This window comes from Grammomys surdaster, unplaced genomic scaffold (assembly GCF_004785775.1).
Source record: "Grammomys surdaster isolate TR1022 unplaced genomic scaffold, NIH_TR_1.0 125739, whole genome shotgun sequence".
NCBI lineage: Eukaryota > Metazoa > Chordata > Mammalia > Rodentia > Muridae > Grammomys > Grammomys surdaster.
In genome coordinates, this window is record NW_021620571.1 from 1,035,724 (window position 1) to 1,049,470 (window position 13,747).

The window sequence follows — 13,747 nt, forward strand, 5'->3', positions numbered from 1 at the left end:
ACACAGACACACACACACCACACACACACACCACACACACACACACACACACACACATACACACACCACACACACACACACACACAACCCAACACAGATGGATGTGCAGATATTCTGCTTGAGAATGTACATATGGAGGGTAAAGAAGGACAGTGGGTAGTCCTCTCCCCCTATTGCCTTAAGACAAGATCTCTCAGTGAGCTGGAAGTTCATTGCCCCCATGCGGAGGTTACACAGTTACATGCGCACTGGGGGTTTGAACTCAGGTCCTGATAGTTGTAGAGCAAGGATTCTTACCCACTGAAGCATCTTCCCATCCCCCATTACCATTTTTTTTTTCTGGGAGGAGCAATTTCCTGTCCCAGTGTCTTTACAGAGAAAAAAGTGTTATTTGTTGTTCTCACCTCTATTTTAGGCCTCGGTACTGATTTGATGAATGTTTGACCTCTTTGCAGAACTTACTTGGTTCTTTAAACGTTGGGTGCTCCTCCCCACATTTTACCATCTAGGAAGTTGTCCTGTGTTCACTCAGTAGTCGGTACACATTCCTGTTTGCCAAGCAGTCGTGTAGTAGTTTAGCATGCAACAGGGAGCAAGGCAGAAATCGCTGCCTCTGTTGAGAATGTGGAGGGAAAGGGTAGGCCTTTGTTCTGCTGCCATAGGAAGTACTGGGCTTGAACCTGGAGTGAGACAGGAGCCATCACAGGAGTTTGAGTAGAAAGAAGGCAGCACTGAGAACAGGATGGAGTGTTGGAAGGGTTTACCACAATAACCCAGTCACTGGCTGTATTAGAGCAGGTAGAGTTGCTGGTAATGTCAGGGTAGTATCCCGTGAGAGTAGCAGGACGTCAGTGTCAGAGGTGAAGAAGACCAGCAGGGGAGTCCCAGGTCAAGAGAAGGCTTGAGGCAGCTATGGTGGAGAAATCTCTCTCCCAGTAGCTTTAGTTGGGTTAAATGCCATGTAATAGTCTCTATATACTATTGCCCTCTGACGCCCTTGTGAAGCCATCGTCACAGTCAGGGTAGCTAGTATACCAGGGCCCCAGGAGTGTGTTTGTACCCTTGGTGAATCCTGTTGCTGTCTGTGGGCATCCACAGATCCAGTGTTAGGGTGACTTTCCTTCACATTGTGTGAAGGTCTCTGTATTTTCAATTGTGGATTCTACACCAGCAGAAAGCTTAATTCTGGTAGGTATTGTGATATTGTGAGTTCTATGGTTCACCACCAGCTTTATATTTGTAAATGCTTGTCCTTCTGCACCTGCTCAGATACTTGAAGGTCAGACAGCCCTCTGTGCCTAAGGATGTATCGCTGCTGATTGGTTGTAATAAGGAGCTAAAGGCCAATAGCTGGGGCAAGAGGTATGAAGGTGGAGTTTCCAGGGAGAGTGAAGCAGGGAGAGGAGAGCTGAAGGGAGAGAATCGAGACTTGGAAGCGAGTGAGCTCGGGTCAGAGCGGTGCAGGGAGGGGAAGAGCTAGCCTGTGGAAGGTCACATTGCTACAAGAGTCCAGTTCAGTTCAGACAGTAGATGGGAAACTGCTCCAACAAAAGGCCTAAGCTTTAAACTGTAGACTTTCTGTGCCTTCTTTATTCCACAGGTAGGTCTGCAAAAGTCCTACAATACTACTTTTTGTTACTTGTTGTCATTACTTAAAGTTTACACAAGTGAAAATATGTATATATTCTTTTAAAATGTTTTGCCCTGAATTAAGTCACTTAGCATATTTATTTTGAAGTTTATCCATATTTCTGAGTATTATTAGTTCAGTCCTGTTTTACTTTCTTCTCTGTTATGGTACAGTTGTTATGCATCCAGGTTATTACATAATTATTTTAACCATACCATTCAGTCAGTGCATTAAAGTCACCACTGTCCGTCTCCAGAAGTTTTCATTACTCCACACTGACTCGTGAGTCTCTCTTCCTTCATCCCCACGGAACCACTGTTTTACTGTCTGTCTGTATCTATTTTGGTAGAGTGCCTCAGTTGTAAAAACAAAATTCCTATGAGGTTACAGCTGACCTTGTTCTACTGTTATCAGTCAGCCACAAAGAGGAATGTTTGCTGAGATTGTCTTGCTTTAGCAAACAATTCCGGGAAGGAGAGACCACAGACCTGTACATTGTACCCCCCCATGGCTGCGTTCATTTCTCATTCTTAAGCCCCTCATCCACCTCTACAGAATGTTCCAGCTAGATTTTTCTCCCCCTTGCAGGCTCCTTCATTCTCTTTGGAGATAAGCTTCTCCTTGCTGTGTGTGCTAATAAACAACCTCATCTGTTGAGGTCAGACTCTGGTCCCTTTCCTGCCTTTTGTCTATGAGACACTGCACTCTACTGTCTAACTACTCTAGGTATCTTGTGTAGGCAAAACCATGGATTTGTCCTTTTCATTTACTTTATTGAACATACTTCCTTAATAATATTTAGAATATTTTTCAGAATTCTGTTCCTCTTTATGTCTGAATACTATTCACTTCATTGTGTGTGCATGTAGTAATACATTATATGTGTACATAGAGTGTATGCACTATCACTATCCTGGTTAGTTTTTGGCTCTTGTTTTGTTTTGAGACAGTCTCTTATCATGGACCCTTAGCTGGCCTGTAACTCATTATGTAGGTCAGGCTAGCCTCAGTCGTATATAAATCTTCCTGCTTCTGCAAACAGTGCTAAGATAAAGGTGTGTGCCACCATGCCCAGGTCTTTGGTTAGTTTTTATTGCCACCTTGACACAACCTAGAGTTGCCTGGAAAGAGGGGCTCTCAATTGAGGATCTGCCTAGGTCAGATCATATTGGCCTGTGGGCGTGACTGTGGGGAATTTTGTTGATTGATAATTAATGTGGGGGAGTACCTATCCTACCCCTAGGTCCTGTGTTGTATAAGAATGCTTAACGAGCTTAAATCAGATAGTGAGCCAGGCAGCAAGCAGCATTTCTCCATGATCTCTGTCTGCTTTAGTTCCTACGTGAGTTCCTGCCCTGACTTCCTCAGTGGTGAACTTGGACCTGGAAGTGTAAGCTGAAATAAAGCTCCTTCTCCTCGCCCCCTAAGCTGGTCATGGTGTGTGTCCCACAACAGAAAGCTATTAGGTCACATTTTGCTTATTTAGTCTCTAACTGATCATGATTTAGGTCATTTCCATCTTTGTTTTATGAATACTAACTACTGTGAATAGTTTTAAGTTCGTGCGTTTACTCTTTCATGCCTGTTGTGTACACACAAGTGGAACTGGAGCCAGTGATAATTCTGCGTCGCTTCTTTGCTTCTTTTGGGGGAACTACATTATGTTTTTACAACAACTGCACTGTGTTATATTTCCACCAGTCACGTTCCCTTCCAGACCTTGTTGCTGGATGGCAGCCTTCTAGTGTGGGAAATGGCACTGGTTTCATGCACTTCCTTGGTAAGCAGGTCATATCGAGCGTTGTTTCTATGCTGTTATCCATTCAGGCATCCTTAGGGAAGTGTCTGTACGGTCTTTGCTCATTTTTAATTGGAATTTTATCAGATTGGAATAGTCTTCTCATAGCTGTTAAGGATTTACCTTTGCTCGAAGTTTTTGAGGGTGTTGAAAAGAAAAGGCAAGGCAGCGAGAGCAGGAGCAGGAGCCAGCCAGGAAGGAAGTGAAGCCTGGCTGTCAACATCAAGCCACACCTGGAAGTGACCTACTTATTCCTAGGAGAGTCCACCTCCTAAGAGTTCCACAGTCTCCTAAAACAGCAACCCAAGATGGAGCCCAAGTGTTTAGCTCAGACACAGGAGCTTAGAGACCATTTTGCATTAAACCATATTGGAGTTCTTTGTGGGTCCCCTATATTTATCGAGTATGTGATTTTTTAATTATTGACTCCAGTGTTGGATCCATTTTTAATGCTGTCCTGATGCAGTTAGGAAAGGAGAGGTGGACAAGTTAGAGTGGAAAGATTTCTCTGACTATGATACTAATTAGACAATTTAATCATGTACTATTAACATAATGTATACTAATTGGTTGTAGGACCTTGGACAAGTTACCTGAATTCTTTGTGCTTCCATTTTTCTTTTTCATTCATAAAATGCTGCTTAGAACAGCTCCCCCTCAGGACTGTGAGAACATAGCACGAGATAGATATTCCAGTTTTTACTGAATTATTCCAGTCACGTAACTTAAAATTCTCAAATATTCCTATCAGACATTTGTTAAAGAGAACTATAGTTATGTGTTCCTTACCTCTCTGTCTCCACTTCCCAGTTGGGGTTGGGGCGGGCATTCTTCTCTTTCTTTCTAGATTGTTTTGGGAAGCCTTTACATACTCTATTTTCATGTGGTTGGTCCTGGTTTGGAAGCTGAGGGTTTTCTTTGTTCTCTCTTCTGCCCCTCTGGCTGCATATGCACTCTCCTCAGTTCCCTGCTCCTGTTTGAGATGTGCTATGATTTTGGTTAAACTCAGCCTCCACAGTAATGATGCCTATGAAAATGCTCTTCAGCACATTGAATAATCTGTGCTCAAGTTACCTTTAAACAGTTCAGCATTTCCCGTGTTAATAGGAACCTTGCCTTTTCTGTTTGCAGTGTTCTCTGCACTTAAGACCAGTTAAGTTCACACCCACTCTCTACCACTGTCTAAGTCTCCCTTCAGCAAGGCCAGAATCAGCTCTTCTGTCAGGTTCATAGTTTTGGAGTGACGGTCTTCCAGAAACATCTGATCTGCTCTGGTTGGGACTGGCCACCTTCTGCACATGATGGCACTGTTCCCCTGTAACCTCTGCAGCACAGCACAGACAGACAGTTATTTTGTCTCTTGTGTCTTTGTTCCTCTCACCTATACCCTCTTACTTGTTTCCTGGCCTTGGTGGAGCATGTTCTCCAATACACTAGAGGAAAAGTTCTCAAGATGTAATAACATTTGTTTCTTCACAGTGTGTCTGTGTGTCTCCATGTGTGCCTCCATGTGTGTCTCTGTGTGTGTCTGTGTGTGCGTGCATGTGGAATGCTGTGTGTATGTCTGTGTCTACATATGTCTTTGTGTATATGTGTGTGTGTGTGTCTGTGTGTGTCTCTGTGTGTGTATGTGGCATCCTGTGTATGTGGAGGTCAGAGAACATCTTGCAGGATGTGTTCTCTCCTTCCACCATATGATCCTGAGATTGAACTAAGGTTGTCTGGCTTCATGACCTGTATTCACTGAACCCAGGATACAATTTTTTATTTTGATGCTCTTCAATTATTTTCATTTTTCTTTGAATTGTGAATTTACTTTGGGTATAGAAATCATGGCAGGAAACAATTTTTCCTTATATTTGCATTTTATATACCCTTCAGCTCAGAGTTTTGAACATTTTCTTGAATTAGCTTTATTGACTATTTCTTTCTCTTCTGCTTTCTTTAGAATTCATAGGAAGGTCGTTCAGACTTCTCTTCTGTTTACTTTTTTCAATAGTTCTGAATAATTTTTGTCTACTCTGAGACTTTCTTAACTTCCAGCTTACCAAATTATAAAAGGATCGTCATAAATATCATAAATGCACAACTTAGTGAGTTACTCTTAAATCAAAATATACCCATTCATCTAGCACCCACATCAAGAAATAAAATACATGCTCTGGATAGGGATGGTACACATCTGTAATCCCAGCACTCAGGAGGCAGAGGCAAATAGATCTCTGTGAGTCGGAGGCTAGCCTGGTCTACAGAGTGAATTCCAGGACAGCCAGGGCTACACAGAAAAACCTAGTCTCAAAAAAAAAAAAATCAAATAAGAACAAAACAAAACACATGCATCCTAGTAAGGCCCCCTTTATCTAGTAAGTGCTTCCTGACTTGTAAAAGTCTAGATAGGTTTTCTGCATGTTTGAAAATAAATTACCAAGCTCCTTAAAACCATAACCTGTGCCTTGATCTTTCTTTGATAAGAGTATGCTTATACATGGCCTAGCTGCTTAATGTAAAAGTGGTACTAAGACCAGGAATCCCACAGCACCAAACCTGTGAGCAGTTCTTCTTCAGTTCCTGGCTTCTCTGAGCTCATGGTTTCTAAGCAGTCATCCCTGGCCCTTGTAGATGTCCTTTGTAAGGGTGACTGTCTCATGGTACCAAGGTAGGTCTTTGTCTGCATAGTAGATGGACAAATGCTGTGGTTTTGTCCAGCCAATCTGGTTCCGGTCTTCTGTGTTACTTACAACATAAAGGTTGCTGGAAGTGTCCCCAGTGTTTGTTTTACCTGCTAAGGTTGTTGAGTGCTCTGCAGCAGCTGCTGCTAACAGGCTTGGGTTCGGAGACTGTATTTGTGTGGGGATGTCTCTCCTTTCTGTTCTTGTTTCTTGTTTTATTCAGGTAATGTAATTTTGAAGCTTTAGCCAAGGAAGCTAGAAGCAGTTTTTTCTCTACTTTCTCCATATCACCCCCACCCCAAGTCAAGGAAATGTAATGCAATGAGGTTTTCTTATGTATGTGAATATTTTTATCTTAAACTTTTCCCCCAAAAATCCTTAATCTGAAAGCTGACAGAACTAGGCATCAGGCTGAAGGGCTGCAGGTTTCTCTGTAAGGAGTTTCAGTATTTTGAATGAAATCCGAGAAAACTTTCAATTAATGTTAGTTTCTCTCTGCCAAGGGACTTCATTTGGTTTGTCTCAAGTAATGGAGGACTTCTTATCTTTTGTGCCCTGGGATTGGTTTTCTTCCTTGTTCAAACTTTTTGAAGTCTTTCATTTCTTCAGCCCATTCATTCTTTGCTCAGTGGCTGTGGAAGGAGTCAAGGAAGGCTACTCTGAGTTGTAAGACTGTGACTTGGAGGCGAGCCCTCTGCTAACCTTCCTCTTGTAGGATATGGTCCTTCTGTGATGTTGCCTGCAGGCTCTGCCATATATGCTACCCATGTGGCTGCTACCCATTCTGCGTTCCTTTGGGAAGTTATCTGGAAAATGAACACCAAGTCTGCACACAGAGACTTGGGTGACATCCTGTGGGGATCATTCTGGAAACCAGGCCTGACCAGTGAGGACGCCTACAGTGTCTTGTCACTGCTTCCCTGGAAGGTTCCTTGTGATGCTTCACATACCCTCTGCGTCCTGGACTTCAGCTACCTTTACAGTCCCAACTCTTAGCAGTTCATATTGTTCATGTGACATTGTCAGCCCAGAATTGAATGTGTGCTTACACAACCATGACATCCTTCTTGGGTGTGGGGGCGTGGAGGGGGTTCTTTCTATCTCTCTCCCCTTTGGGATTGACTTCTGTCCCACTCTAGACCCTACAGTGTCGTGGGTCAGTCCCAGATGTCATTAGTGTCCCTCCCCAGCTCACCATCTTCAACTTGTACTTTCTCCTGCATTATGAACTGAGGCATTGGAACGCTGCTGCATCTCAGTGTTAGCACACACAATGCCTAGCATGCACAAGGCCCTGGCTTCAGTTCCACGTATTTCCCCTCCCTCCAAAACATCCTTGACTTGAAACAGGAGGTACCTCTAGGTGTGAGTTCAAAGCAATTGTCAAAGAAACTACACAGGTAGAAGCATTGCAATCTTTGCTGTTGTCTGAGGGACTAGGAACGAAGAGCTAAGAAATGGGACAGTTTTCAATATGTAGACTTACATATAAGGAAAAATATTGGCATATAGTATTAATTATGTATATATCATGCAATTTTTGAGTTATGTTTTGATTAATACTTTAATCTGTACTGATGATTCTGGCTTTGTTTCTTGTATAACAGTGTAGTTGCATATAACTTTAAAATGTACACAAAGTATTTGGCTTCATTTATCATTAAATGGAGTCATTTTTCCTCTAAAACTATTTTGGATGGAAAAACAAAACAAAAACCAAAACCAAATCAAAGTGGTGAAATTTGGGGATGATTTGAATATTTGAACTTTGGCCTTCAAACTTCTATTCTTCTGAATTCTGTCAAATCCTTTTACTTCTTTACGAGTGCAGTTCGTGGGCACTTGGCATGTGCCAGACAAACAGAGGCACTTAAAATCCTTCCAAGAGTACTGAGGCTGAAGGGCAAGTGGGAGCCATGCCTCTTCCTATTTCAAATGCGCAGGGCAAGAGTAATACGTGGCAGTTGCTGTAGTTGACTTCTGAGAGAAAGTGAGCAACACCGTACATAAGCAATAAAAAATGTATCACACGGACAACTTGCTTTCCTACATAGCCTGATGGGAAAGAACCCTCCACCAAACAACACCTCCATGAGCTCATTTTAAAGGAGCTGGGTTTATGTTACGGGGGCGGGGGGCACTGGGAAGCACTGAGTACTATTGGTGTCTCTGATTGTGGTTCAGGGCCTGACTGATGCCACAAGAGAAGTGCCAGGATGAAAGTCAGAGGGGAAGGTAGGCCACTGTCCTGTTAGCCTGCAGGATGTGAGCACTCAGCGGCACACACAGACCTACGCAGGTGTGCTTGCTCTTTGCTGGTTACCAGGTCTGTTAATTTAAAGGGCACCTGGACAAAGCATATTGCAACCTTGGAGTAGCAAAAATGTAAGCATGTGCTTTCTCGAATCAGTATTCCCTTGCTAAAGAGCTGACGACCAACTGCTACAGCTTTAATTACTTTATTAGGTTGGATGTTGTTAACCATGCTCGACCTTCAGGTGTTAGTCATATGATGTCATTGTGATTTTGTTCAGATTCAGTTTGGTTGGTGTTTATCAGTGATATCTCTGCCAAATTACCAATATCCAGAGTCCATAAAAGAGGTCAGCAAGTGTTTTCAATAAATGGTCTAATGATAACTACTGTGGGGGTAGTGTGGGGGTTGTGGTCTCAGTGTCCCCTGGCCACCTTGCTGTGGTGTGAAAGCGGCCATGGGCGTGGGAATGACTCTGAGTGGGTTCTAGTTGAATGAGTTAGGAAGCTCGCCATGAGACTCATATGCAGGTAGAGTCACACTGTGTCCTAGCTATAAAGCATACCTTAGAGACTGTGGGGTCCAGAAAAAGGTATCCCAAATGAGTGACATGAAATGTCTGCAGGGGCTCTGGCTAGCAAAGAAGACGTGCCTTTGACAGAGGGCTGGCTGGGTCTTACCTCTTTACTGTGTCAGAGATACATTCTCTGACAGTTCAAGAATAGTTGAAATTTGGATTTTTATCCAGTTTTTTTTTAAAGGTTTATTAATTTTATTCTGTGTGTAAGGATGCTTTGCCTACTTGTATGTATGTGTATGCCTGTGCCCCTGGATCAGGGGAGGGTGTCAAATCCCCTAACAGACAGTTGTGAGCTGCCATGTTGGTGCAAGGAATCAAATCTGGCCCTCTGGAAGAGCAGCTCTTCACCACTGAGCCTTCTCTCCATCCCTTCCCAGAGTGCTTTTCATCAGTTGCTAATTAATTTAGACTTGTTTAAAACTGAGTACCTTTCCATTCTTTTCAGGTTCACTAGCTCTCCTTAGCCAATTCCAGTGTTCTCAAGTGTAGCAGTGCATTATGCATAAAAAGAAGCTCTCAGAATACATCCCACCTGCTGGCAGTGCTGTGCTGGTGCTGGTGCAGCCCTCCTCTTGTCCACAGTGACTGTTTCCTTCAGATTCTCCCCAAAAGTTCAAAAGGCCACAGTTGGGAAGTCAGCTGTGCCCTGATAGTAAATTTTCTTTTTAATTATTATTAATTATTATAAAAATTTTTTAAAAAATCTTTACTAGGAAGTAGCTTTGGGCTTGTTATTACATGGTGATATTCTTAGAGAAATGAATTTAAAGCTCCCCTTGACTCTGAAGCTATGAAAACGTAGTGCATCTGGGCAGAGCCTGTATTCACAGCATTTGGGAGACAGAGGCAGGAGAATTACTGTGACATTGAAGCAAGCCTGGGCCACAGATGTATCTGGGGCCAGGGAACATGTATTGAGAAAAAGAACAAAGATGAAAAAGGCTTAGCGTCTGCTAATATGACCATAGACCTTCAGATTCAGATCAGAGAACTGAAGAAAGTCAGACACCGCCTTAAGGCCATTTGTTAGCATTCTTCCCTGCAGAGACCTGGCTTTTGGTCTGTTCTTTTTCCTTGTACGTAAAGTAATGTAAATCAATAGTCATAAAGGAAGTTCCTTTCTTTCCATCTATCTCTACTTCATTCTGTCTTTCCCCTCCTTTCTCTGCTTAGAACCCTTGTATATGGTTGCTGTAGAGGAAGATATTCAGGATGTAGGGATGCTATATGGGCGTACCCTGGCTGCAATCTGGGCACTTTGGGATTGTTGGGTGATGTGTACATGGTTGAACTAGTAATGTGCGCTCTTCTGTCTGTTTTTATGGCATCCGACTTTACATCGCTTTGTCTTCGGTGGCCCCTCCAGTATCCCTGCCAATCTGTTTGCTCTTACGTTTAAGTCGCATTTTCTCTAGGAATTCTGTTTTGACCTTTAGGGTCCTCATTGAAGCGTCTCTCAAACTCTTTAGTGTTTATTCTACTTTAGCAGCAGTGTTATATTCTTTGTTAAAATTTATTTTTAAAACATGTTATTTATGTGTGTGTTTACCTGTGTGAGTTTCTGTGCATCACATGTGTTGCCTGCAGGAGCCTGTGGAGGCCAGAAGATGCCATCAGATCCGCTGGAAGTGGCGTACTAGGCGGTTGTGAGTCACTGTGGATGCTGGACACTAAACCTGGCTCCTCTAAAAGAGCAGCAGGTCTCTTAACCTCTGAACCTTCTCTCCAGCTCTGTTCGTTCTTTTAAAAACAAATAGATGTTTGAGGGTTTTTTTTTTCCTTACATTTTGTTTCCCCACCACTTAACACAGGACTGGGTTGTGGGAACTGAAAGCCACTCAGTGCAAGTGTCCACCCATGGCCTCTGTCTCCCAGTCACCAGAGGACTGAAGACAAAATGCAGACCTTGCCCAGACTGCAGACCAGAGGGTTAAAGTGTGATGGCATTTACATTTGAAATGCTGTCTTACTGATTACCAGTACTGACCACTAATGGCCCCAGTAGAAGGAAAGCTCTACCCAGGCTGTGTTCATTACTTCAATTAGAGATACTCCAAGTGCCTGGCACAGTTCTAAGGATATAGCAAGTGCTCAATAAATATTTCCTGAATGAACTTGGAGAGTTTTTATGTAGGGCCATTCCAACAGCGAATGTGAGAAGGCGCCGTCTGCTCCTTTATGTGCCTCTTCCACTCTGAATCCAGAAAAATGAATTGTGATTATTTTACTGGAAATGGACAGGCACTGCATCTTTATACAAATTCTAGCCACTTCGTTGTTTTCCTTTGGTTGTTGTTGTTGTTTTTCCTTTGAAATATATGTGAGGTGGTATCATGTTACTGCTGAGTCATGTTATTGGTGATAGCCATGTGATATGGTCTTGTCTGGGCATATTGTACTTTCTTCAAGCAGTGGCCTGCTAAAGGACATTGAAGGTATTTCTGGTTTTTCAGCTTTCAAGTTAATACTATAGCAAACAGTACAGGCTACAATGCCTGCTCAGTTGTCACTGTCACTCTGCAAGTAGGGACTATAGTATACATGCCTAACAGTAGAATTCTTACAAGGATCAAAGGCTTCTGCATTCACAACTTTAATGTATGTTGCCAGACTGTCCGCCACAGAGGGTAGGGTTAGCCAGGTTGCCACACTCTAACCAACACTTTTAAGGTGAAGACATGAACAGTATCTTCTGTTTTGATGGGTGGTAAAATAGTTCTTCTAAGTTTAATTTGCATTCTTTTATGTATTAGGTTGAAAATCTTTTCACTGTTGTCTTTCTGAACTTGTGTGTGTGTGTGTGTGTGTGAGACTTTCATCCCCTGGCTCCTTTTTTATGTTCTGCCTCTGTAACATTGCCCATTGTTGATGTGTAAGGGCTGTTGGTTTATTAAGACAAGAATCTCTTGGCTGTCCTTGTTCATTTATACTTTTCTTTATGCAATGATCTCCCTTCATCTGTAATTTGAATTTCTGGAGTTTTGTCTGTCTCTGGTGAGCTATGGTTTGAAACTATTAAATGGAAAGATAGAAATAAACAATTAGTATCTTACTTTGTGTACCTCCTGGGTAGCATAGTGTCCTGCCCTAGATGACTCCCCCGCGTTCCAGCATCTCCAAGCTGTTCAGACTAAGGCCTTAGTCTTTAAGTAACTTGCACTAATCAGATCTGCGGTGGCTATACTGCAGTGCTGTAATGTTTAGCTATACTTTGTTATTCTTCACAGTAGTCCCATATCTAAATCATTTGGTGCTGGTGGCTTGTAGATGCCAAAGAGGAACGATGAAGTGTTTGCATTCAATGAAAAGCTAAAGTCCAGGAAATGTTTTACAATACAGAGAGATAGCCATAGAAACAGAGAATATTTTCAGATACTTCCCCCATCTTTCCAACTGGGTTCTCTGGATAGCCTAGCTATTCTGGAACTTACTCTGTAGACCAGGCTGTCCTCAGACTCACAGAGATCCACCTGCCTCTGCCTCCTGAGTGCTGGGATTAAAGGCATGTGTCACCACCACCCTGCAGCTTTTATTAGCCCATCTTACTGCAATAGCTGTATTTTGTAATTATTATTAATTTCTTATTGTGACCAATTTATAAAATAAACATCATGGGTATGCATATGTGTAAACATACTTTCTAGGCTTCACATTTGCACTGGGATCCTTGAGATGTGTCCCCTATGGAAAAGGAGGGGTGGGGTACTAGTTAACAATGCTGCTCAAATAAAATAATAATTTTTTATCTTCATTTTGATTATTTCATTTTGATTTATAGGTGAATTAAGGGAGAACTGATGTTTTCATTGTGTTTCATTGTATTGTGTGTATGTGAATTGTGTGTGCAAGTGTATATGTGTTTGTGTGTGCACATGTGCTAGGAGGTTGGAGTCTAACCGTGAGGGTTCTCCTTAGGAAGATTGCTCGTCTCCTTTGAGGGAGAGCCTCTCATTGGCCTAGAGCTCACCAGTGAGACTAGACTGGTTAGTCATGGAGCCATAGGGACCATGTGTGCTCACCTCGCCAGTGCTGGGATGACAGGTGTTTACATTAAAGATGTCCACATTGGACATCTGTATGTGAGTTCTGGGGAACTGACCCAGTTCTGTGCTTGTAAAACAGGAGCTTTGTCAGCTCAGCCTACCCTCCAAGCTTAGGGCTGCTCTAATTTGATGCCATGTGTGGGTGGTTCCCACCAGACTAGTGATAGATGTCTGTGTTGCTAAGCTTCTGTATTATTTATTTCTCTATTTCTGCAACGAGGCACCATGACCAAGACCACTTAAAAAAGAAAGCATTTAGTTTGTGGGCTCACAGTTCCAGAAGGTTAGAGACCATTACCATCATGGTTGGGAGAAGGGCAGCAGGTAGGCAGGCATAGCACTGGAGTAGTAACTGAGTGCTTACATCTCCTTCACATGAGGTGGAGGAGGAGGAGGAGGAGAAGGAAGAGCTGGAGGAGGAGGGACAGAGAGAGACCCAGTGATGCTCCTAGGACTAGGAGGTTCCTACTTCCTAGTCCTTCTCCAACAGTTCTACCAACTGAGGATAAGCGGCCACACAGCACCCTTCTCCAGTCCTTAGATCTGGTCACAGTTCGAATGTTGGCTTTGAGGCTGAGGCAGGTCTGTGTTATATAATGTTGACAAAGTAGCTTCTAGTCCCATTATATTTAGGTTCTATGAAAGGATAATGTACTTAATCACTTAGTTTTATGTCACTAGAGCAATATCTCCTCTCCCCCTCTCTTCCTCCCTCCCTCCCTCCCTTCTTCCCTCCCTCCCTCCCTCCCTCCCTCCCTCCCTCCCTCCCTCCA

The 13,747-nt window shown here is 42.9% G+C and overlaps 1 protein-coding gene across 1 annotated transcript in view; it reads left to right on the top strand.

Annotated features, from left to right (window-relative positions):
* Fto (FTO alpha-ketoglutarate dependent dioxygenase) overlaps window positions 1-13,747 on the top strand; it is a 348,908-nt gene that overhangs the window by 102,736 nt on the left and 232,425 nt on the right. The window lies entirely within an intron of this gene.